The 26,110-nt window shown below is 36.5% G+C and overlaps 1 pseudogene; it reads left to right on the top strand.

Annotated features, from left to right (window-relative positions):
- The first annotated feature begins 1,107 nt into the window (after positions 1–1,107).
- LOC123388355 lies at positions 1,108–3,928 on the top strand (annotated as a pseudogene).
- The last annotated feature ends 22,182 nt before the right edge of the window (positions 3,929–26,110 follow it).

A 26,110-nucleotide genomic window follows, 5' to 3' on the forward strand; every position in this document is an offset into this window, starting at 1 on the left:
TACTTTTGTTCTTACTTTTTATCACTTTATCTACTTTTTTACTGTAGGGTATGCTCGATTCCCCCCCGCCCATCCCCAAGAGGCATTTTCTGACCATAAGGAATGCAGTACACCCAGCCCTTAGCTGGTATTCTATACATACTAATGTTTCCACCCCACCCTCAGTATAATCTACTGGCTTCTTAATTCCTCTTGTGCTTTACAGAATTTCATGAAGAGCTTTAAAAGGGAGTTGGGAACTGGAGTTATATTCATATACAATCAATAGTCCTTTACTTTTGCTGTCACTACTAAGTCACTGATAGCCACTGGCCAGATCTGGAATGACCAGATCCAGGCATCAGTTGATTGGGACAACTTGGTAAATGGTATCTTTCTAGTGGTCAGGTTCTCAAGAAAAGGAGGGCTACAGACAGACATTTGAGAATGGGAAAGGCCAGGGGCTGTAGCTAAGTGCTGAGTCTAGTTTTTCGTGGCATCAGGTAGGGGTACACAAGAAGCTCAATAACTATCAGGAAATCCAAAGCAAATGAGGAAAGGCACAAAATATAAATGGGCACAAACAAGCCACTTAATAGAAGACCATGAACCTGAAGAGTCAGAGAAAAGATAAATTCTCTCAATGTCTCATCCAATGTCTCAGAGTTGATAGAACTTGGGGAGGGAGAGACAGCAGGGAGTGGGCCCCCCCCCTCCCAATAGCAGATTCTAAGCAGCAGGACACTCATTATAGCTGAAGCCCACAGAACATTTTTTCCTTTTAAAGAAAGTATACAGCTGATGACTATGATCTGAGGATAGAAGTCTACACCTTGCCTTTCTCAAACCTGAATGAGGGTTCTTCCTTAGGGTCTGTGAGGTGACCACCAGCTGGGCCTTACTGGCTGTTTGAGCCTTGACCTCTTCATTGACCTCCAGGGCAGGCACACAGAAATGAGGAGACTTGATATAAACATGTCCCTGCCTCGTTAACCTCCTGCCATTTGCACACGTTACAATGTATTTCCAGCACTTTTGTTGTGAGGAAATTGCTTTTTTGGAAGCTTTAAGCTACAAAAGTTGTTGAACCAAATGTCAGATATTTATTTGGAATCAATAAAACTGATTATGTACTGGGGAAAGGGTGAAATAAGTACAACCTTCTTTGAAAAGGGAGTTATGCCACCTCACTTCCGTGATTGTGGCCAACGGACTGAACAAGGGGACCGCTGGCCTGTTCAACCAGTCGATGCTCACACAGGGCCGTGGATTTGCGCCAGCGCTCAGACCTTTCTAACTAGACTGTAAAAGAAGTTTGTGGCACTTCATACGTTACCTAGGACAATTGAAAAGAAGAATTATCCACTCATAGCAAGACGATGTTGTTCTCCCCATCTTCCAAATAAATGTTCACAAGCTGCACACAGTGTGCAAGGACAGACCCTTGCATCCAGCTGAACAAAAAAGTTGAGGATGGGTCATTTTGGAAGAAAGCAACTTGTTTTATTTTTGTTTTGTCTTAAAATGATGTGAGGAATAGAAGTGATTTTCCTGCTGGATGAGAATGTAGAAAGGTTACTGGGTATGGAGAAAGAGAGGCAGGATCTAGCTGTAAGTTCCCTAGTGGTCAGACTGCCTCTCTTCGGCACAGAGCTACAGTTTCCAAAGGTGTGCTACCTGGAGATTTTCTAAAAATGAGGCATCCTCAGCTCCACCTGAGGTGATCCTGATTCAGTTGATCTGGATTTTGATGCAAGTATCTGCAGTTTTGATAAAATACTTCATGTGTTGTTTAAAGGTAGATGGTTTATGGATCACATTACAAGAAATACTAATCGAGGGTCTTGGAGGAGTTGACCCTGATTTCCACCCATAAACAATGCAGTCCACACTCCTCAGAGTATTTTGAAGAAGTTTCTGAAAATCTCACTAATGGGCTTTGGTATAGAAATATCTCTAGGTCTTTTAGGAAAGGACCCACTAGTAACCACTTAGATCTTCCCAAGTAATTCAACTGTTAAATTTCATATTGGGAAAGAAAAAAGGAAAAAAAATTCATACTGAAAAGTACAGAGTAAGGCTTTGAGAGATAGCAGATCTTCAGATAGAAAAAGACATGTCATCTCCCCCTTAGAACAATGGAAACCTTAACCAGCAGAATAAACAGGCCAAGTAGATGATCAGAGATTTCATTGTGAAAAGAGAAGCGCTATCTAACAGTAGACCAGACTATTTATTTGAATTTTTCTATACCCTTTAAATATCAGCTTTTTCGATGTTACTTTTCAGAGACTGTGACCTTTTAAGAAGTGAAAAAGCACCAAAATGCTATACAGTATATTGAAGCAGTTTATCAAAATGTCACCCAACAGTTGATGCCAATTGCTAACAAGATATTGTGTTTCCTTATTTAATTGGCCAGCTTGCCTAATTATGGCTGTTTTGGGATATCTATCGATGAGCTCTTCCTGAAGAAAAAGCATCATTTGAGGCAATTTCATATAAATATATGAAGAGAGAATATAAAGTAAGGGAACACCCCCAATGAGAATTATGACTGGGTAATAAAATTTACCTGTTTGCCCGGATCCCTAATTTATAGAAACATCTCCATAACATAGCCAACACAAATCTGGATAATTGCCAATTACCTATGCTGCTGTACCTTCCAAAAGTTATCTTGGCGTACAGCTCAACAGAAAAATAGGAAGTTCCTTGGAAATTACTCACAAAATGTGAATACCACATGTCAGAATTGGTGAGCTTTGGAAGAACTATAAAGAGTTTTCATTATTTAGGTCTATGAAAGCAGAGGAAACAGAAATATATCTAATAATGCAAGGCAACGGAACCAGGAAATTTATAAGAAGGCTTAATCTGTGGATTTTACTTTAAATATTGGGCCATGTTCAAACTGAGACATTAAAAAACATTATCTCTGGCTATAGCTGTGATCACTCAGAGGTCAGAAAGAATGGGATGTCAAACTTCCCAAGGTTTTTAGACAAAGGACTTGTAGTGAGTCCTTTCCCTTAAGCTTTCTTTTTTTTCCTCTCTTATGTGGACATGAAAGACAAAACCTTAGCACATTCCACAATCAATGGAGAAGCTGTCCAGTGCCACTTATCTTAAATACTGTATTATGTTATTTATGACCCCTTGGCTGAGGCTTTAGATAATTGTGGGAGTAAGTTAGTCTGTGCTCTGTAGGAATGCTAATAAAAAATTCCAAATCTTAGTGGATTAAACAGAATGATACCCAAACTCATTGCTCCAGATACTGTCACCAAAGTGTTACTCAGCTTGGGGAGCTACAGAAACTATATGAGATTTAGAAAGTGATCTTCGGTTCTGTCTACAGTGTTCACTAGGTTTGGAGAACTTTCTGGGGATGAAGTCTGGACATGTCCGGTTTGCACAGGTTTCAGAGATTCTCAGCAGGCTTATACCAGGGCTTGTTTAAACCTGACAGGAATAGTATCTGCAGGGAAATTAAATCTTGAAGCCTTTAGGACATACCTACCCAAAGGTTACAAACCTCTTGATGAAGGTCACTCTCGAGTATCGGGCTATTCCACGTAGTAAAATAGAAGATTTTGGTGTGCGCTGAAAACAATATTATACCTTAGAAGTCTTACATTTCAAATCTTCTTGGGATCATCAGTTGCTTGATCTTCTGTGGAATAAATATTGGGTGGATGCTGAGTTCCTCCAGCTTGCTTACTGATGTAGACTTTGCCACCAGTCAGGCCTTGGATTTGTTTGAAAAGATTAAGCAGTCGGAGCCCTACTGGGATGAGAAAATTTTACCTTGGGTTTAGAAACACATGGCAAAAAAACCAGAAGACAAACTTGTTAAGGCTTCTTGAACTGCTGTAAAAGTATCATAAAAGCTACACATGGATTGGTGTCTCAGAATAAATTCTTTGGTCAAATTAACATCTCTTAATCAGTAGTACTTCTACCTGAAAGTTAGTAGGAGAGAACTACTCAAGGAACTCTGTAAAACCAGTTCCCTCAAATCAGATTTGATACAGGACAAGGGTGCTCTCAAGTCTCTTGAATATTAACATTTTGTAAGAAAACTCTTTAAAGTAACACACACACATACTTTCACACACACCTCAAAACCTTGAGTACTGCTCAACTGCAGGAGCTGCGATCCGTATGTCCTGTTAAGCTAAAGCAACCACAGTGACACAGTTAATTTCACGCCTGCAACATTTAAAAAGCTGACCCCTAGACAAAATTAAATGAGGTAAACAGAAAGTTAAAATCCTTTAAGCTGCTAAATTAACCATAACAAAACCAGCCCCTGCTTGGGCACGTTTGGGGAGAGGGTGGAGAGAGACAACCTGGCCTTGCAACTTCTTCTCTTATATGGAAGGCATGACAGACTCTTAAGAACTCACACTGTGGCTTTTATCAAAAATACCTGAAAATGTCAACTGCTAGTTTGGAGATCAGCATTTTATTGAAACTATAATTCTTTTCTTTCTATTTCCCTCCGTGAGCATAATTGCATTTAGGTTGCTGTAAGAGAGAGAAATACTATTTATTCATTCATTCGTATACAAAACCATTTATAAAACTTGGAGAATGTTATAAATACTGTTAAAATGAGATGATCATTTACATAATTTTGATTCTAAAAACAGTGAATTTATTCAACCTAGTTCTTTGAATGTAGCCTGTGTGCAAAATGGCAGTGCTATCTAACAAAAATATGTAGTAGGATTCTGTACAGTGTTGCTTCTTTCCTGAGAACATTGAGAAGGGACAGTGGCTCACGTAATAATTTTCAAATATCCAAATTAACCACGAGAGCAGCTTCAGGATCACCTATTAGAAAATATAGGATGGAAAAAAAGAGAAAATATAATAAAATGAAGAATAACAAGATAGTTAACCTGGCTTACCCACTAGAATTCCAACCTCCTACAGACTCAGGGAGTGTGAATGAAATGGATTCCATAAGATAGGTGTGAGATGGTGTTATGGCCTGAACCATGTCCCCTAAAAATTCCTTTGTCGATGTCCTAACCCCCAAAGTTACTGGATCTGGAGATAAGATCTTTATGGAGGTAATTAAAGTTAAGTGATATCAAAAGGATGGGACCGTAATCCTGTAGGAGTGGTGACCTTATGAGAAGAGAGACATGACGGATGCATATACACAGAAAAAAAAGACCATATGAGGACACAGAGAAGACCACTTATAAGCCAAGAAGATAGGCATCAGGAGAAATAAAAACTCACCATATCTTGCTCTTAGACTTCAGCCTCTAGAATCACACACACACACACACACATACAGATTTCTTCTATGTAAGCCACCCTCTCAGTGGCATTTTGTACTGGCAGCCCAAGCCTACTAAACTAAAGTCCATGGATGACCCTGTGTATTCTACCTTTATCCTGCACCTGCTACCTCATTGTCATGTTCCCAAGGTGCATTTGATGTTCCTTTTTGTGGACATCTGATAACAGCTGATACTCCTGTCTTGTCTCCTATTGCTCACACTGTTTGCATTTCAAACATCTATGTAGCTGCCATGATGGCCTGGGCGATTCTTCAGTAGTCTGCGGAGAATGGAAAAATGCCTCTAACTTAGGAGCTCTATTTTGACACCAGAGCCCAGTGGGGCTTTCAAATAACTCTCTGTTATTTGAGACACTCTAAACAAACTGGCATACCAGACACTTTATTGTTTGCCTTATTTTTATAATAACCCAACTTGCCCCAGAAATATTCCCCTTACATTTGAATAAAACTGGAATTTTATTCTTCCAACTTAAGAGCCATCTCAGCACAATGTTATAACCAAAAGAAATTTAACTCCAAAGCCTTAAAAATATTGCAAGTTTTTTTGAGATATACTTGGTATGTAAAATATTAGTCTCAGGTGTACAACAAAATGATTCGATATTTGTGATCAGTGCTGGTTAATATACATCACCACACAGAATTACAACTTTTTTCTTGTGTTGAGAACTTTTAGGGTCTGCTCTCTTAGCAACTTTCAAATATACAATACAGTATTACTAACTATAATCCCATACTGTACATTAAATTCCTGTAAGTTATTTATTTTACAAGTGGAAGTTTGTCCCCATGGATCCCCTTCATCCATTTTACCCATCCCCTGGATTTTTTATGATTTTTTATTCAACATGTAAGTGAGATCATACAAAATGTCTTTCTCTGACTTATTTCACTTAGCATAATGTGCACAGGATCCATCCATATTGTCACAAGTGGCAAGGCTTCATATTCTTTTATGGTTGAATAGTATTCCATTGTGAGTGTGTGTGTGATGTATATGTATATATTATGTGTGTGTATATATATATACATATATGATATATATATACATATATTTTATATATATATAAATATATATAAATCTTTATCCTTTCATTCATTGAAAGACACTGAAATTATTCCCATACCTGGCTTTAGTAAACAATGAAGTAATGAACATGGGGGTGCTCATATCTTTTGAGTTAATGCTTTTGTTTCTTTCAGATAAATACCCAGAAGTGGAATTGCTGGATCATATGGTAGTTCTTTTTTATTTTTTTGAGAAATTTCCAGAGTTTTCTATAGTGGCTGAGCCAATTTATATTCCCACGAACAGTACTCTTCATCCACATCCTGACCAACTTGTATTATTTCTTGTCTTTTTGATTATAGCCATTCCAAGAGATATAAGTTGATGTCTCATTGGGTTTCAGTTTACATTACTATGATTAATGATGTTCACCATCTTTTAATGTACTTATTGGCCATCTGTATGTTTTCTTTGGAAAAATGATTATTCAGATTCTCTACCCATATTTTAATTGGATTTTTTTGCTACTGTTCTGTGTGAGTTTTTTATATGTTATGAATCTTAATATCAGATATCATTTGCAAATATTTTCTCCCATTCATTGGGTTATCTTTTCATTTTGTTAGTTTCCTTTGCTGTGCAGAGCCTGTCTACTTTGATTTTAGTCTCATTTATTTATTTTTGCCCTTGTTTCCTTTGTTTTTGGTGTCAAATCCAAAAAAATTATTAAGATTGATGTTAAAGACTGATGTTAAAGAGACACCAATGTGTCTTCTAGAAAACTTATGATTTCAGGTCATACATTCAAGTTTTCCATGCGTTTTTAATTTAATTTTTGTGTATGATGTAAGATAGTGGTCAAGTTTCATTCTTTTTCATGTGGCTGTCCAATTTTCCCAACACTGTTTATTTTTTAATTTTTTATTTTTTATAAACATATATTTTTATCCCCAGGGGTACAGGTCTGTGAATCACCAGGTTTACACACTTCATAGCACTCACCAAAGCACATACCCTCCCCAATGTCCATCATCCCACCCCATCATCCCACCCCCTTCTCCCAAACCCCTGTGAAAAAGCTTTTGATCTTGATGAAATCCCAATAGTTCATTTTTGCCCTTGCTTCCCTTGCCTTTGGCGTTGTTCCTAGGAAGATGTTGCTGCGGCAGAGGTCGAAGAGGTTGCTGCCTGTGTTCTCCTCAAGGATTTTGATGGATTCCTTTCGCACATTGAGGTCCTTCATCCATTTTGAGTCTATTTTTGTGTGTGGTGTAAGGAAATGGTCCAATTTCATTTTTGTGCATTGCTGTCCAATTTTCCCAGCACCATTTATTGAAGAGGCTGTCTTTTTTCCATTGGACATTCTTTCCTGCTTTGTCGAAGATTAGTTGACCATAGAGTTGAGGGTCTATTTCTGTGCTCTCTATTCTGTTCCATTGATCTATGTGTCTGTTTTTGTGCCAGTACCATGCTGTCTTGATGATGACAGCTTTGTAATAGAGCTTGAAGTCCGGAATTGTGATGCCACCAACGTTGGCTTTCTTTTTTAATATCCCTTTGGCTATTCGAGGTCTTTTCTGGTTCCATATAAATTTTAGAATTATTTGTTCCATTTCTTTGAAAAAGATGGATGGTACTTTGATAGGAATTGCATTAAATGTGTAGATTGCTTTAGGTAGCATAGACATTTTCACAATATTTATTCTTCCAATCCAGGAGCATGGAACATTTTTCCATTTCTTTGCCCAACACTGTTTATTAAAGAGATTGTCCTTTAACCATTGTATATTTTTGGCTTTCTTATAAATTATTTGAAAAAAAAATACACACATATATATGCATGTGTGTGTGTGTGTATTTATATATATAAATGGATTTATTTTAGGTTTTCTATTCCATTGATTTGTATGTTTATTTTTATGGTAATACCATACTGCTTTGATTACTATAGCTTTATAATATAGTTTGAAATTAGAGGACTGTGATGCCTCTAGCTTTGTCCTTTCTCAAGATTGCTTTGGCTATTTAAGGTCTTTTGTGGATCCATGCAAATCTTAGAGTTATTTATTTCTGTGAAATAGGGATTTGATTAGGATTGCATTGCATCTGTAGATTGAATATTTTAACAATATTCTTCCAATCCATAAGCACAAAAATTTTTTTCATTTATTTATATCTTCTTCAATGTATTTCACCAGTGTTTTATAGTTTCCAGTGTCCAGGTTTTTCATCTCATTGATTATATATATTCTTGGGTATTTTATTCTTTTTGATGCAATTGTAAATGGGATGGATTTCTTTTCTCTTACTGGTAATTCATTATTAGTATGTAGAAATGCAATACATTTTTGTGTACTGCTATTTTATTCTGAAATTTCACTGAACTTGTTTATTCTAACAGTTTTTAAGTTGACTCTTTATTAAAGGTTTTCCATAAATGATATTATGTCATTTGCAAATAGTGAGAGATTTATTTTTTCCTTTCCTATTTGGATGCCCCCCCCCACCTTTTTCTTGCCCATGTGTTCTGGCTAGGACTTCTAATACTATGTTGAATCAAAGTGGGGAGTGAAAATCCTTGGTTGTTTCTGATTTTAGAGTAAACGCTTTGATCTCTTCACCTTTGAGTATGGTGTTAGCAGCAAGTTTGTCATATGTGGCCTTTATTATGTTGAGGAATCTTCCTTCTATTCCCAACTTTGTTGAGAGTGTTTATCATAAATGAATGTTGTTGAATTTTGTCAGATACATTTTCTACAGCTATCTAGATAATCACTTGATTTTTATCATTCATTTTGTTAAAAAGTTGTATTCTACACTGATTTGCAGATGTTGAACCATCCTTGCTTGCTAAAATAAATTGTACTTGATCATGGTGTGCGATCCTTTTAATATCTTGTTAAATTCAGGTTGCTAATATTTTGTTGAGAATTCTTGCATCTATGTTCATCAGGGATGTTGGCCTCTAATTTTTCTTGTGGTGTCCTCATCTGATTTTGGAATCAGGGTAATGCTGCCCTTATAAAATGAGTTTGAAAGTGTTTCCTCTTCTACTTTTTGGAAAAGTTAAAAAAAAATACTGGTATTCTTAATGGTATTCTTAAAGGTTTGGTAGAATTCACCAGTGAAACCATCTGGTTCTTGCTTTTGTTTATTGGGAAGTTTTTGTTTTGTTTTGTTTAATGGCTGATTCAGTTTCCTTACTAGTAATCAGTTTGTGCCAACTTTCTATTTCTTCATGATTCAGTTTTGCTAGGTTGTATATTTCTAGGAGTTTTCCGTGACTTTGAGGTTGTCTAATTTATTGATATATAGTCGTTCATATCAGTCTTTTAGAATCCCACCCGCTTTTTTCCTGCTATACTGCTATTAGAAAAACCTGCTTGAAAGATTGGCTGATACATGTTACCTTGGGTATCAGGAAGGCTCCCACCATCCTGATAAAAATAGCTCACTATGTTTAAACTGTTCATACAAACAATAAGGTTCATACTAAATAACTGCTTTCTTTTGGGAATCTTGAAAATTGTGCCAGGCCAAGGATGCCTACATGAGGATGCCACCAGTAAAACCCTAACTACTAAATCCCTAAAACACTAACCATCAGTAAAATAGTAAAACTGAGTCTCTAATGAGCTTCTCACAATTTGTTGCTGGAGTAATTAAGGGCACCCTGTTCAATTCTAGTCACAGAGGACTCAGTAAATCTTGTGCCTTATTTCCCCTGGATTTGCCCAATGTCCCCCACCTTCCCCTGCCCTAAGTTTGCTTTGTCTATCTTCACCATTAAAAAAAAAAAATCATTTCATGGGTACAACTCACATACTGTGTTCTGCTAGACAATCATCAAAACTGGGAATGGTCTTGGGGACGCTGATACACTCTAATAGCCTTTTTCTCATTTCCCTACTGAAATTCTAGCTGTGCTCTTCAACTTCATCATACAAATTAATTGACAAAATGTCATCAGAAAAACTGGGATAGGAAGCCTCAAACTTTCCTTGCAACAAAAGCAGTGATTTACTCTCTGGAATCTAATCAAAACCTTAACCATAACCAAGGGAATGTTCAGTGAAGAAGGAATACATTTCAGTCAGAGAGCTCTGTGCTGTTTAACTTAACTGCTACCATTACCTACTCTCTAGCAGAATGTATAACAATGATATCCAACTATATGGTGTCTATAACAGACTCACATTAGATACAAAGACACAAATAAGTTGAAAGTGAAAGGATGAGAAACCGTGATAGTCAAAACATAATTCACTTATTCCACTGTCCCACTGTTTAGTTGATGTTTTTAGGTAATGCTGAATTTGTGTGGAAACAAAGTCCATCAACTTATTTGTTTTAATTTTTTTTAAAGATTTTATTTATTTGTTTGACAGATCACAAGCAGGCAGAGAGGCAGGCAAAGAGAGAGGAAGGGAAGCAGGCTCCCCGCTGAGCAGAGATCCCGATGTGGGGCTCGATCCCAGGACCCTGAGATCATGACCTGAGCTGAAGGCAGAGGCTTAACCCACTGAACTACCCGGGTGCCCCAGTCCATCAACTTATTAATGGATAAACAAAATATCATACGTCCATGCAATGGAATATTACTGAGCCATAAAAGGTAATAAAGTACTGAAGAATGCACAGCATGAACAAACCTTGAAGACATTATGGGAAATGAGAGGAACCAAATTAAAAAAGCCACATACAGTATCATTCCATTTTAATAAAATATACAGAATTAGTCATATCTGTGGAGATGGAGAAAAGATCAATGGTTGCCAGGAGTTGAGAGTTGAGGGAAGAATGGGGACTGACTGACTACTTGATGTCTATAGTTTCATTCTGGGGTAATGAAAAGTTCTGGAATTAGATAATTATGGTTATACAACACAGTAGGTATACTAAAAGCCACTGAATTGTATGTAATTGAAATGGTGACTTTTAGGTTATATGAATTTTACTCCAATATATATACTATAATTTAGCCTCTCTCAGCTTTTTTCAATTCTCTTCATCCTCTTCATCCTCTAGTCATCACCATAAAGTTTTGAAAAGCAACAACAATAATAAAAGCAATAATAATAGCTAACATTTTAGGTACTTATTTTGAGCCATACATCCTTTTTAAAATTTTTTTTTTTATTTTTTGAACGGGGAAGATACTATTTTTTGGAGTGTAGTTGACACACTATGTTACACTAGTCTTAGGTATAGAAACTTAGTGTTTTGGCAAGTTTATACCTTATGCTGTGTTCACCACAAGCATAGTGGTGTATAGATATGATAGTATAACTATGCTTGTGTTCACCACAAGCAGGTGGTGTATAGATATAGATAGTATAACTACCATCTGTCATCATACATCACTATTATAGTATCATTGACTGTATTTCTTACACTGTGGGTTATAGTCCTATGACTTATTCATTCTTCTTCTTTCTTTTTTTTTTCTACTTCTTCATTCTGTAACTAAAATCCTATATCTCTTTCTGTTCTACCCTCTTTTTCCAACCCCCATCCTCACCCCTCTGACAACCATGTAGTTTCTATATGTAACCATACAGTATCTGATTCTTTTTATTTGTTCTTTTTTTTCCCAAGATTCCACTTATGAGTGGACTCACATGGTACGTATCCTTCCCAGTCTGACTTATTTCACTTGTTATCCACTGGATCCATCCAAGTTTTCTCAAATGGCACAATCTCATCCTTTTATATGGCTACACACAATATCCCTTTGTGTATGTGTCAGGGGTGTATGTGTGGCTGTATCACATTTTCCTTGAACAGTCTTCTGTTGATGGACACTTAGATTACTTCCATATCTTAGCTATTGTAAATAATGCTGCAATAAATACAGGGGTTCATATATCTTTTCAAATTGATGTGTTCATTTTCTTTGGCTAAATACACAATAGTGCAATTATCGATCATATGGTATATCTACTTTCAATTTTTTAAGAAAAACCCCATTCTGTTTCCACACTGGCTACACCAGTTGACATTTTCATAAATAGTGTACAAGTGTTCCTTTTTCTCCACATCCTTGCCAACACTTGCTATTTCTTGTCATTTTGATTGTAGCCACTCTAACTGGTATAATGTGATATCTCATTGTGGTTTTGGGTAGCATTTCCCTTGTGAGAGATATTGAGCATCTTTTCATGTCAGTTGGCTATTTGTATGTCTTTTTTAGGAAAATCTCTATTCATGTTCTCTGCCTATTTTTTAATTGGATAGTTTGTTTCTTTGGTTTTGGCATATGTAAATCCTTTATATATTTTGGATATTAATGCCTTATCAGCTATATCATTTGCAAATACCTTCTCCCATTCAGTAAGTTGTTTTTTGTTTTGTTGATGGCTTCCTTTGCTGTGCTTTTATTTTGATGTAGTCCCAATTGTTTGTTTTTGCTTTTATTTCCCTTGTCTTAGGAGGCAAGTTCTGACAGCAGATAAGCTGCAGAATTTGGATTTAAATGAAGGAAAAACTGCACTTTTAAAAATACTCTCTTCCTAGGCAAAAGGGATAGTGGTGAAACTACATGTGTGTGTTTTAATATTTTTTCACACCACAAATTCCTAAGGTTTCAGTGAGAGAATAATCGGAGGGATAAATACAGAGATTTGGTGGAAGTTACTCTCCTTTTTGACACCAAAACATCTTGGGAGTATGTTTGTGTATGGAGTCTGTCACCTCTTAGGGTAATCTTCCTGCTGTGGTATGCATCCTTGCAGTGGCCGGCTTCTGACCAAGAGCTTAGGGATCTCAGTGGTCTTAGTCCAGTCGACCATGGTAGGAAAGATTACAGCCATCTGCTGCTAAAGGTCTTATTGTTTTACCTGTGAAGTTTTTGGAATCACCGGACAGGAATTTCATAATTTGTATTAAGTGCACAGAAACCCCCACTACATACAAATAGACATGCACTTTAGAGAGAGTAAAAGAAAGAGTTGGGACATGGGATAGGCAGACAGAAGCTGGGCTTCTGTATTTAAAAGAAAAAAAAAAAACAATGATACACATTCCGTATAAAGAAATTGTTTCTTTAAACATAATCAGTTAACAGAAAATAAAAGGACACCAGTATAAAGCAAGTGGGATATAGAGGCTGATGGGGCTGGGATAGAGACCAGGCTCAGCCATTTATGAGCTGCGTGACCTTGAGTTAATTTATTAACTTGTAAATTTCCTGGCTTATAAACATGGGAGAAACCAACCTCTTAGGAATGTAAAGATTAGAAATAATGGGCTCACAAATGTGAACACAGTCTGGCATAAAGAAGATACTGTCTCTAGGACTGCACATTGCAAAAATCAGACTTGTAGAAAGCATCACTAACTTATGCCCAAATTAGATCCTTTCTCAGAGCATGAAACCTAAGTAGGATTCCCTGTAATGAATACTCATTGACATGGAAAAAAATAACTTAGTTTGAGGGACACTTTATAAACATACATAAAATAACTAGTATTAAGAGAAGTGGGAGATGTACAACAAAACACTCATACACCCAATAAATATGTTCAAAGGAGGAAAATGTTATATACCCAAATGGAGAATCAGGAAGGGCTTTCTGGAGGAGGTAGAGAATATATATAAGACCAAGGTAGTGAGTATTTTATCTGGAGCAGCTGTTTGAGCAAATAATAAGAGATTGAAGAGCAAGTGGCTTCAGTAGTAGAGTTTGGATAGAGCTGAAAATTTGTAAATGAAAGATAAAAATGCAAAATGGAAATTCATTTCAGGGCAAAATTCTGGAGAGTCTTGCCTACTAGGCAAGTGTTCAGACTTTACCCAAAAAGCAGAGCTGAGAATTTGAGCCTCAAGTTGTAAGGGGCTGAGAGAAATAATGGTGAAACGGACAAAGACTTGTATACAGAGAACACCCATTCGTAAACTCCAGATTCTGTACTTCTGGCCCTACTCAATTAGAATGCCATGAATCCAATCTCCATGGGTCACAAGAATATATTTTTTTAAACATGCAATGCTTGACTAAATATATACTCAGGTTAGGATTCAACATATAAATTGGGTGCTGAGTTAGACAGCACCGAACTGTCTGGACATGGACAGAGTCTTCTCCCTACCTGAGTTTTTTTTTTCCCCCCCTATAGAAGAAATATTCATAATTGATCTTACCTTATTTTTATTCATGAGCCACAATTGACACCCATCTGAAATTCTGGCAATGTCTCTGTCACTCTTAATGATGCAGCTGAAGTGAAACATGTATTTAGTAAAAATCTGTAGTTAACCTCTCCTCACTGCTGTCCCTGCTTAAAGTGTGTCCACAGGGCGAGCGCATTGCTCCAGGAGGCTGAAGGAAAATACCTAATGGAGTGAGGTTTAGAATTCAATTTTTTCTGCTTGGACCTCTTTTCTGTTTATTTTCTGGCTGTACATCCTTCCCCATTGGTGCTTGCTGTCTTTATCATTACTAATTCCAGCTTCTGTAATCCTCCCTCTCTTTTATACACATTGTATAAGCTGGTTCTCCTGTTTCCATGCCAGTGGGGGAAAAGGTAGAAGTGCAAATAAACCAAGAGTCATTTTATTTAGTTTCAGAGTGCTACATTATTTTGTTAAAAGTAGAGTTACTACTTTATTTTGCTAAGTATATAAACATTAATTAGCATAGCCTGAAAACCATTAGCTGGATTGTAGGACAGTGGAACAAGCAGATTATTAACTCTGCTGTGAGGCAAGGTGGACTAGCCATGGATTAATAATCTGCTATGAATAAACTGTTAAGTAGATAAATTATACTTAAGGATTGGTCAGAAATTGATGTGCCAGGGGAAAAAAAAAAGTTAATTCCTTTGAATTACTATTTTTTTCCCCAACTAAGTAGTTAAAATACATTTGGTTTCCTTCTCTCTAAATAGAATATAATAAACTTCTAGTTCTGAACCATCACTCATAGGGGAGGACTGAGAAGCAGTATTGATATGCATCTTCCTGAATGCTTATGAGATACCTTCACATGAACATTACCTTATCACTTCAAAATCACCTTGTTCGGGACACCTGGGTGGCTCAGACAGTTGGGGATCTGCCTTCAGCTCAGGTCATAATTTCAAGATCTTAGGATCAGATCCCACATCTGACTCGATGCTCAGCAGGGAGTCTGCTTCTCCCTCTGCCTGGGGATTCCCCTGCTTGTGCACATACCTGCCCTCTCTCTTGGTCTCTTTCTGCCAAATAAATAAAATCTTAAAAGAAAAAAAAAACCACAATCACCTTGTTCTAAACTGAGCAGCGCATTGTACCCCTAGAAACAACTGACAATCTCAATTTCCCCAGTTATTCAAACTTCAGATCACTTTGTTATTTTCCCTTTTCAACAGTCTGTGCTGAGGGCATTCCTTTTCACAACTAAACTTGAATCCAGAGCCAGCAAATGTCACACTATGAAATATAAATAAGGATCAATTCCACATGTAAAGAGCCCCATCCTAAGTAAGAAGCTAAAAATGTTGAAAAATCAACAACCCTTTTAAGATCTGTAAGAGAGGAGGGGACGAAGGCCAAATAGCTGCCCACAAATATGGAGAGTCACAATTTGTTGAGGCAGAGAGAAAGTATAAATCATTGTAGGAAGAGTGCTAGGTTGGAAAACCTGAACTGTGAATGGTGAATTGCTGGAGGTTCAGTGTGGACAACTCTGTGAATTAAAAACTCCAGGGAAGCCCCAAAATTTTATGAGATTGACCATCAGGAGCTAGACCAGGTTCTTGAAGTAAATACTGGGGAAAAATCCTCCTATGCTTCTATCAAGGGAAGGGAAAAGGGAACCATTTTGAAATTCACCAGAGTACTCTGTTCTCCTTAACAAGTCCTGCCCTCAGGAGAAACTAGTTAATGAGAACCTGGTCTGTTAGGTTATTATCAGATCCTAACTGATTTGGGCTAAGGGAATACCTAACTCTAGTTCACTCTGGCCATCCTTTTCCACTTAAAGGGGGCAGAAAAAGTCCCGAGAAACACTTGTGGAGTTCACAGTCTGGAAGTAGAAACTCACTAAAGGACTGAGACCCACTCATGACTATAGAACATTCTGTCTTCATACATTACCATGACATTACCAAAGGCCTATTTACAAAAGTTCTTTTTACTTAGTACCCCATGCCATTATTAGTGGGAAAAAATTACAAGGCAAAATAAAAGGCAGATTTAAAAAAGAGCAAATTTGAAGGGAAAAAATAAACATCAGAACCAGATATCACAAGGATGTTGGAGAGATAAGACTGAGAACTTAAAACAGTTATGATTAATATGCTAACGTTTTTAATGAATAAAATAGACTGCGGTAGTCTTAGCATCCTAGAATGAATTTGGAAGTTTTCTTTCCTTTTCTATTTTTTTGGAATAGTTTGAGAAGAATAAGTATTAACTCTCCTTTAACTGTTTGATAGAATTCATCCATGAAATCAACATTAATTAGACAGAATGGCTGGTGAAGTCTTTGAAGAAAATAAGATACTTATAGATCTTAAAAGATTGGTAGTACAGATTAATAGACAGTAACTCAGTGGAGAGAATGGTAAATCTTCAGGGATTTGAATAAGCAGAGTTGGTTTTAAGAGGTTGTGTAAAATGTCTGGTTAAAGTAGGTTTGCAATTGGGGAGCACAAAGATAAATTTATATAGGTATGTTTTTGAAAAAAATCAAAGAGGCATTTCTGTCAAGCCCATCTGAAAGTATTAATGCATGATCAAAAAATAACTATGAAACAATATTGTTGAGGGACATGCGAAAGAGAAAAAAAGTTGAAGAAAGTCCACTTTAAAACTGTGGCCTTTAAAAGTGTTAGCTAATTAGAAATGGAATTAAGGTTATGGTACTGAAAACTGAAATTAGTAAGTATGCTATGATTATTCTCTGTCTTATACATAAGAAATCATGTTTAACATGTTAAAAATTGCTAATTTGATAACAGGTGTAGAGAACAAAGTTTCATATTTGGAACAAATATTAATGATTATAATATCAAGGCTATTACTAGTTGTAATAAATTCAATATTTTAGGTGCTGTAAAAAAAGAAAGTGAACTGAAGTTAGTTGTGATGTAGATTGCAAGTTCTAGGACAACCATGTAGAAAAGTAAAAAAGAAAGTATAATATCCTAATAAAAGAGAGAAAATGGAATTCTATAAATGCTCAATTAAAACCACAAAAGGCAGAAAAAGAGTGGAATTAAAAAATAGAAAAAAACAAGTACAATAGAAAATAGTAACAAATACGGTAGATATTACTTCAACTATATCAATAATCACTTCCAATGTCAGTGGTCTATATGCACCCATTAAAAGAGAGATTGTCGGGACGCCTGGGTGGCTCAGTTGGTTAAGCAGCTGCCTTCGGCTCAGGTCATGATCCTGGCGTCCTGGGATCGAGTCCCACATCGGGCTCCTTGCTCCATGGGGAGCCTGCTTCTCCCTCTGACTCTGCCTGCCACTCTGTCTGCCTGTGCTCGCTCTCGCGCTCTCTCTCTCTGACTAAATAAATTTAAAAAAAAAATCTTAAAAAAATCTTAAAAGAGAGATTGTCAGAGTGGACAAAAAACATAACCTAGGTATATTTTGTTTCTAAAAATTTTTAACCACAAAGACACATTTAGATTAAAGGTAAATGAAGAAAAAGCTCTCCATGTTAACAGTGGTTAAAAAAAAAAAAAAAAAAAGGCAGCAATAGCTCTATTAATTTCAGACAGAGAAAATTTTGAAGTCCGGAAATTTATAAGGGATAAAGAAGGGCCTTATATCATGTCAGTTTTCTGAAAAGACATAATAATCTTTAATGCATATGCACCTAACAAGAAAGCATCAAACTGTGGAGCAAAAACTGATAAAACTGCAAAGAGCAATACATGAATTCACTATCATATTGGAGACATCAACACCACTCTATTAGACATAAACACATAGAGCAAGCAGAAAACAAGTACATAGTTGAACCCAACAGCACCATCACTGAACTGGATATAATGGATGTCTGTAGACTACTTTACTCAATAACAGCAAATACACATTCTTTTTCTCAAATTAATGTGAACACTTACCAAGATAGACCACAGTTTGGGCCATAAAACACACCTTAACAAATTTTTAAAGAATAGAAATCATAAAATTTCTGCCCTCAGACCATAATGAAATTAAACTAGAAATTAATAAAAGAAGGCTAACTGAAAAAAAAGTATGTGTAGATTAAAAAAAAAAAACTTCTGAATTAACACATGGATCAAAGAAGAAATCTCAAGAAAAATTTTTAATATTTTGAACTAAGTGAAGGTGAAAACATAACTTAAACTTTGTGATATGGAGTAAAATCAATTCTTATGGGGAAAACTATAAAGTTGAATGCTTGTAGTAGAACAGAAGGAGGATCTAAAATCAATCATCTATGCTTTCTCCTTTGAAAACTAGAAAAAGAAGAGTAAATTAAATCCAAACTAAGAAGGAAATATTTCTTGTTAAGAAGTGCTTCTTATTGGGGCGCCTGAGTGGCTCAGTGGTTTAAGGCCTCTGCCTTCGGCTCAGGTCATGATCCCAGGGTCCTGGGATCGAGCCCCGCATCGGGCTCTCTGCTCAGCGGGGAACCTGCTTCCTCCTCTCTCTCTGCCTGCCTCTCTGTCTACTTGTGATCTTTGTCTGTCAAATAAATAAATAAAATCTTAAAAAAAAATCTTTTAAAAAAGAAGTGCTTCTTATTAAGAAGTAGTACAGAAATTGATTAAATTGAAGATAGAAAATCAATGGAGAAAATCAATGAAGCCAAAAATTTGTTCTTTTAAAGGTCTAATGAAATCTATAACTTTATAGCCAGGCTAACTTAAAAAAAGAGAGAGAAAGCAAGAGAGTGAGCATACGAATCATTAATGTTAGAAATGAAAAGGATTCTGAGAAAAGAAACCATTTGACTTTTCTGAGCCTCAGTTTTTTTTTTTTACCTGCAAAATTATGCAGCCCACCTCACTGTCTTTTTATGTGACTCAATAGTCATGTGTTGTTGATGCTTCCTAAAAAAAAAAAAGAAAGAAAGAAAGAAAGAAAGAAAAGGGGGACATCACTAGAGATCCCATGAAAATTTGAAAAGTAATAGAAGAATACTATGAATAGTTCTAGACTCATGAATTAGTTTTAAAAAGATTTGATTTATTTGAGAGAGAGCATGAGAGGGGAGAAGGTCAGAGGGAGAGGCAGACTCCCAGTGGAGCTGGGAGCCCAATGTAGGACTTGATCCCAGGACTCTGGGATCATTGCCTGAGCCAAAGGCAGTTGCTTAACCAACTGAGCCACCCAGGCACCCCAGGCTCATGAATTTAATTACGTAGTTGAAATGGACCAATTCTTTGAAAGACACAGTCTGTCAAAACTGCAAGAAAAAAAAAAAGGTAATCTGAATAGGTCTGTATCAAATAAATTGAGTCAATGATTAATAGCCTTTCAAAACAGGAAGTACCAGGCCCAGATATGTACACTGGTAAATTCTAGCAAACATTTAAGGAAGAAATTATAACAATTCCTACAGGCTCTTTCAGAGAATAGAAGCAGAAAGAGTCCTTCCTAACTCATTCTATGAGGCCAGGATTACCCTAATTCCAAAACCAAACACATGTATATTCATTAAAGAAAACTGTAAACTAGTATCTTTCACAGACACAGATACAAAAACCTTCAACAAAATAGCAAATTGAATTTAACAATGTATAAAAAGAATTCTAAACCACCACCAAATGGGATTAATCTCAGATATGCAAGTCTGGGATTTGATACAATTCAACATTTGAAAATTAATGTAATCCATCACATCAGTAGACTAAAGAAGAAAAATCACTTGATCATATCAACAGATACAGAAAGAGTACTTGACAATATCCTCATAAGTTAAGATAGAAACTCTCATAAGTTAGGAATAGAGGGAACTTTCTCAACTTGATAAAAATGTACAACAAAACAAAATAAAACAAAAAAAAAAAAACCAACTCCTACAGCTAACTTCATACTTATGGTGGGAAACTAGAAATTTTTTTCACTAAGAATTAGCACAATGCAAGAATGCCCCCTCTCACAACTTTATTTCAAAATCATACTTGAAGTCTTCACTGAAGCAGTAAGACAAGAAAAAGAAATAAAAGTAACACAGATTGGGAAGGAGGATATAATAATATCTTTGTTTGCAGATGATCATCTGTGTAGAAAACCTGCAAGAATCACCAAAAAACTCTTGGAACTAATATATGATTATCTCAAGGTTGCAGATACATGGTTAATATACATAAGTTACTTTTCTATTTACCAGTAATGGACATGTAGAGTTTGAAATTAAAAACGTAATACCATTTTCATTAGCACCACTACCCTCCAAAATGAAGTACTTAGGTATAAATCTAACAAAATTTGAATTAGATCTGTATGAGGAAAACTGCAAAACTTGAATGAACCAGATAAAACAAAAACTAAATGGAGAGATATGCCATGTTCATTAATAGGAAGTGTCAATATTGTCCAGATGTCTATTCTTTCCAGCTTGACCTATAGAGTCAGTATAATCCCAGTCAAAATCAGAGCAAGTTATTTTATAAATATGCAAAATTGACTCTAAAATTTATATGAGGCAAAAGACCCAGAATATCCAAAGCAATACTGGGGAACAAACTTGGAAGACTGATACTACCCAACTCAAGATAAAACAACAGTACAATGTGGTATTGGTGAATAGATAAATAGAGCAATGGAACAGAAAAAAGAGCCCAGAAATAAATCCCATATATGTAGTCAAGTGATCTTTGACAGAAGAGCAAAAGCAATACAGTGAAGCAAAAGGTCTCTTCAACAAATGATTCTGGAACAACTGGACACACACATTAAAAAAAAAAAATCTAGGCAAGGACCTTACACTTTCCACAAAAATTAACTCACCATGAGTCATAAACCTCAATATAAAACATAAACCTGTAAAATTCCTAGATAATAACATAGGAAAAAACCTAGATGACCTTGAGTGTGGTGATGATACTTTAGATATAATAAAGACACTTAACATAAAGAAATAATAAGTTAGATTTAATTAAAATTAAAAACTTCTCTGTGAAAGACAATATAAAGATGATAAAACAAGCCACAGGCTGAGAGAAAATATTTGCAAAAGATGTGTGTGATAAAGGTCTGCTGTCCAAAAGGCAAAAAGAATGCTTAAAACTCAGTGACAAGTAAACAACCCAATTGGGGCAACTGGGTGGCTCAGTGGGCTAAAGCCTTTGCCTTTGGCTCAGGTCATGATCCCAGGCTCCTGGGATCAAGCCCCACATCGGGCTCTTTGCTCTGTGGGAAGCCTGCTTCCTCTTCTCTCTCTTTGCCTGCCTCTCTGCCTACTTGTGATCTCTTTGTCTGTCAAATAAATAAATAAAATATTTTTAAATATAGATAAAAATTAAAAAAAAAACCAACCCAATTAAAAAATGGGTCAAAGTCCTTACAAAAAGACAAGATACAGATGGCAGATAACCATATGAAAAGATGCTTCCCATTACATATCATTAGGGAAATGCAAATTAAAACAACCAGATACCATTAGATACCTTTTAGAATGGACCAAATCCAAAACATTGACAAAACCAAATGCTGACAAGGGGCAACATGAATTCTCATCTATTACTGGGGGAAATGCAATGGAATTGCATTTCAAAGTGGTACACTTTGAAGTTTGGTGGTTTCTTAGGTAACTAAACATATTATTATGATCTAGTTATCAGTGCTCCTTGGTATTTACCTCAAAGAGCTGGAAACTAACATTTACAAAAAAAACCTGCCCGTGGATATAAATAACAACATTATATATGATTGCCCAAACTTGGAAGCAACCAAGATTCCTTCTGTAAGTGAGTGGATAAATTAACTGTGGTATATCCAGACAACTGAATCTTGTTCAGCAGTAAAAGGAAATGAGCTGCCAAGCCATGAAATGACATGCAGGAACCTGAATTGCATAATACTAAGCAAAAGAAGCCAATCGGAAAGGACTACTTACTCTATGATTCCAACTATATGACATTCTGACAAAGGCAAAACTATAGAGACCGTAAAACGATCAGTTGTTGCCTGGAATTGGGGGATAGGGAAGAGATGAATAAGTGGAGCCCAGAGGATTTGTAGTGCAGTGAATATACTCGGTATGATATTATACTGATAAATATGTATCATTATACATTTGTCCAGATCCATCAAATGTACAACACTGAGAGTAAATCCTGGGGTAAACTGTAGACTTTGATGGATAATGATGTGTCAACGTAAGTTCACCAATTGTAACAAATGTACCACTCCGGTGAGATGCTGATAATGGGGAAGGCTACGTGCATGTATCAGAGCAGGGAGGATGAGGGAAATCTCTGGAATTTCCTCTCAATTATGCTATGAACCTAAACTGCTCAGCACACACACATACACACACACACACACACATGCACACTTTTTAAAAATGTTAGAGGACCAGGAAAAAAATTTAAAAATAAAAATTTGTCTTGTGCTATATTCCCAGTCATTTGTGCAGTGTCTGATAGAGGATAAACATGTATAAATTGTTCTCTGACTGACTTGAATGAATGGGTCACTGTCTGGTAAGAGCGCACCATACCAACCATTACAGATGACAAAATCCTCTTAAAACAGAGATTAAAAACCTAGAGATATAGTAACATGATGGAAGTAAGCCTGGTGATTTCTGTTGTAAATTGGAGAAAATATGGCTCATCTTGAAGATGCAGTTGCTACCTGGCCCAAGATAAATGTTGCTTTCTATACTGAAGACAGTGGTACAGATATTTTGAATTTTCAGTAAAAGTTGGACCTGTAGATTGTTGGTTAAAATATCCTAAATCTTTAAGAGTTGGCAAATAACTTTTTAAAAATATTTAAATACTCTGCAAACCCATAGATTTTTCTTACACTCTGTAATTTGTTGATTGCTTCCAATGGTGTCAGTTAGCATACTAGTGGTAGTTAGAACTAGAGACTTGACTGAATAGGGTTTTGATTTTTTTTTTCTATAAAAATACTCATAAGCGGTCAGGTGCCTGGGTAGCTCAGTGGGTTAAGCATCTACCTTCCGCTCAGATCATGATCCCAGGCCCCGGGATCAAGTCCTATGGCGGGCTCCCTGCTCAAAGGGGAGTCTGCTTCTCCCTCTCCTTCTGCCCCTCCTCTGTGCTCCTGCTTTCTCTTTTGCTGTCTCCCAAATAAATAAGATCTTTTAAAAAATACTTCCTAAGTGTCAATCTGTATACTTCTCTCAGGAGCTACATTATATCTGATTTTTTTTTTCCTGATGTTTGCATGAGGGATTAAAATTTCCGATATTCTAATCTATCACTTCCTCTTCATTTATTGGCTGAAATAGTCCTATCAGGTGGAATTTTTCTTGTCAACTCAAATAATTTTGTACAGAGAATGCAGGAAAAATGTTTGTTTATTTCCATTTTATTTTTTATTTTTTTATTTTTTTATTATTTATAAACATATATTTTTATCCCCAGGGGTACAGGTCTGTGAATCACCAGGTTTACACACTTCACAGCACTCACCAAAGCACATACCCTCCCCAATGTCCATAATCCCACCCCCTTCTCCCTAACCCCCTCCCCCCAGCAACCCTCAGTTTGTTTTGTGAGATTAAGAGTCACTTATGGTTTGTCTCCCTCCCTATCCCATCTTGTTTCATTTATTCTTCTCTTACCCACTTAAGCCCCCATGTTGCATCACCACTTCCTCATATCAGGGAGATCATATGATAGTTGTCTTTCTCTGCTTGCCTTATTTCGCTAAGCATGATACGCTCTAGTTCCATCCATGTTGTCGCAAATGGCAAGATTTCATTTCTTTTGATGGCTGCATAGTATTCCATTGTGTATATATACCACATCTTCTTGATCCATTCATCTGTTGATGGACATCTAGGTTCTTTCCATAGTTTGGCTATTGTAGACATTGCTGCTATGTTTATTTCCATTTTTAAATTGGTTTTCAAACTAAGAGTTGTTTCCCTGGCATCTTTCAAATATGACAAATTAGTTATTTTAATATTATCTCAAAGGTTTAAATGTATTTTTATGCCTTAGTTGTCCTCACATAGTATCACTTACTGATGCTTAAATTGTCCTATGTAGGCCACTGGAGACTCTTTAAGTTGCTTTCTGAGATTTTTGTTCTGTTTTGTTTTGACACGAACCTAGTAGTCATTGGGAATTTTCTTGTTTTTTAGAGTAATCAAATATTTCAGTCTTATTTTCTCACTCAGTCCTAAGAACTTCTATGAGAAAATTTGAGCATCTTTTCATCTGGTTAAAGTGTCATTGTATATCCTTTCTGCGAATTGCCTATTCATATTGAAAACTTTTCTTTTTTCTATATAGTATTAATCTCTCGCTTATTCTTTTTAGAAAATCAGAAAATTGTACCTGTCATGTCTAGGCAGTTCACCAAAATGCAACTTTTGGCCCCAAACAGAAAGATAATATTCCCATAACAGATCTTAAAGTGATTCAGTAATTTAAGATTATATAAAGATCATCAAATAAAGAACTTATTCCAATATAGGACTCCATTAATTATACTCCATAGAAAAAACTATATTTGGCTCAACTTCATCATAAAATTTCCACTATTTGATTAAAATCTAAACTGGCTTCTGGCTTCAAAGGCTTTAAAGATTTCAAAGACTTCAACTTTGACATTTTTGTAAAAAATTCTCAAATTACGTAAGATCCCCATGACTGTTCCTCACTCAGCCTAAGATTTCATGAAGTCCAGTGGCCTCACATGGTTTGTTAGTGTGCACCTGGAATAAGACATGTTCTCAAAGATTGACTGAGTCAAGTCAAATTCCTTATTTATTTTTATTTTTAAAAGATTTTATTTGTTTATTCATGAGAGACAGAGAGAGGCATAGGCAGAGGGAGAAGTAAGCTCCCCGCTGAACGGGGTGTCCAATGTGGAACTCGATCACAGGACCCTGGGATCATGACCTGAGCCAAAGGCAGACGCTTAATGGACTCAGCCACCCAGGTGCAGGAAGTCAAACCCTTTAAAAATGGACTTTTAGGTTAGAATGAAGGTCCATTCTTTGACAGTGAGATCACACACACCACACCCCCTTCCTGCCTGCCTGCCTGCCTGTCTGCCTTCCTTCCTTCCTCTATTATCTATCTATCTATGTAATGAAGTAGATAAACAGACAATAAGTGATCATGATGTGTATCAGTCAGGGTTCCAGAAAGATGCAGATGGCACACACCAAAGTAGGTAATTGAAGAGAATATAGTTAAAGGTTTGTTTAGAGAGATATGATCAGGATTTAGGGTTGATGATGGGCTAGGAAACCACCCAAGAAGTCTCAACACATTGGTTTGTACACCCAATGCTTGGCCTAAAAAGCCAGAAAGAGTAGCTGTGATCAGAGCCTGGTGAGAGTATTAGTCTTTGAAGAGAGGCCACCTGACAGAAACCGTGGCTTTAGACCACAGTTTAGGACTGAACCCTGACCCCTTCTCCTGACCTCCAAACTTCCCTTGGTGCACTCTTACTTACCCTATCCCTTTAGCTGAGACCAGGTGGAAGTTTGGGTTAAAGGACCCTTGATGTACAAGCCAAAGAGAGCATCCTCCTGGAACATGGAGCAGGGCAGAGAAGGCTGGAGACTGATCTAGTCCATGGAGTCAGAGCCCATGGAAATCCTAAGTGAAATTTAACAATGATATGAAAAAGCATAGAGGATGGTTCTTTCCTCAGAAAGCTC

This window comes from Mustela putorius, unplaced genomic scaffold (genome assembly GCF_011764305.1).
Source record: "Mustela putorius furo isolate JIRA1106 unplaced genomic scaffold, ASM1176430v1.1 tig00003898_pilon_pilon_pilon, whole genome shotgun sequence".
In the NCBI taxonomy this organism is placed as follows: Eukaryota; Metazoa; Chordata; class Mammalia; order Carnivora; family Mustelidae; genus Mustela; species Mustela putorius.